The 985-nt window shown below is 45.5% G+C and overlaps 1 long non-coding RNA gene across 1 annotated transcript in view; it reads left to right on the top strand.

Moving 5' to 3' along the window:
- Window positions 1-754, top strand: part of LOC116706580 (uncharacterized) — a 9033-nt gene extending 8279 nt beyond the window's left edge. The window contains exon 3 of the long non-coding RNA XR_004336280.1: window positions 743-754. This is a non-coding gene — a long non-coding RNA (uncharacterized LOC116706580). The remainder of the gene's footprint in view (window positions 1-742) is intronic.
- Window positions 755-985: the final 231 nt, after the last annotated feature.

The following is a 985-nucleotide window of genomic DNA, read 5'->3' as shown; positions in this document are numbered from 1 at the left end:
CCCCCCCCCACTGTGCCACCATACTTAGAAAACCCTGGAATTGCCTTTCTGAGTGGCACACTATAATACGGGGCCTCATTTGGTACTCTGAGGGATATCAAAGGCTTGGTTTTGGGATACTTTCTCCAGGTATTACGCAGTAAGGAAAATCCTGTCCTTTTCATCTGTGGCAAAGTTACAGTGATACCCCATTTGATGTCTGAGCCAAGTACTCTCAGCGAAAGCACTGCTGCACTTTGAAGTTGCTTGTTGTGCAGGCACAATTGAGAATTCATTTAATGTTCAGATAGTGTCACATGATGGGTCTAAGCATGAAAGCCGAAGCTCTGTAAGAGGGGGAATAAAGATTTCTCTTTTAAACCCCTGCCTCTGTGCTGCCATGTGCTACCATATGCTCTCTGATGCTTTATCCTGACCCGTGCTCACGCCAGCCGCTAGCAGTCTTTTTGCATATATGGTGTACAAATAGAGCACGCACCACAATAGCTAGACTGGAAGAAAGTGATAGAGATCGTGCTATGATCCACTTTGGTTGGGTAAAGCCCCAGAGCAAGCATAGTGGTTCTATGAACAGCAACAGACATGCTACACACACGCACACACACACACACCACAAACACACATATAAACACACACCTGCACACACACGCAAAGTTGCCCTAGGAGAGTGGGAGCCACAATGGAAACTCTGAGTCATGAGCGCTCCTTTGCCGTTCTGAACCTAAATCATTGTGACATTGAGTCACTGCAGAGCTTCCTGTGTGTTCATTTGCGTGTCTGCATGTGTGAGTGTGGACCAGTTCAATCTATAGTCTGATGTAGATGTGTTTTATTTCGCATGCATGCATCTGCTTTGCAGTGTTTCCGTTAATGTGCAAAGTGTGCTTGGGAGTTGTACTGGCACATAAAAAATATATGATCAGTGTATATGGGTTCCCAGGCGTGTGTGCCTTTAAAGATCAACAATGACAGAAAACCCCTTACA

This window comes from Etheostoma spectabile, chromosome 18 (genome assembly GCF_008692095.1).
Source record: "Etheostoma spectabile isolate EspeVRDwgs_2016 chromosome 18, UIUC_Espe_1.0, whole genome shotgun sequence".
NCBI lineage: Eukaryota > Metazoa > Chordata > Actinopteri > Perciformes > Percidae > Etheostoma > Etheostoma spectabile.
The sequence above is the reverse complement of the archived record's forward strand: the minus strand, read 5'-3'. Positions and strand labels throughout refer to the sequence as shown.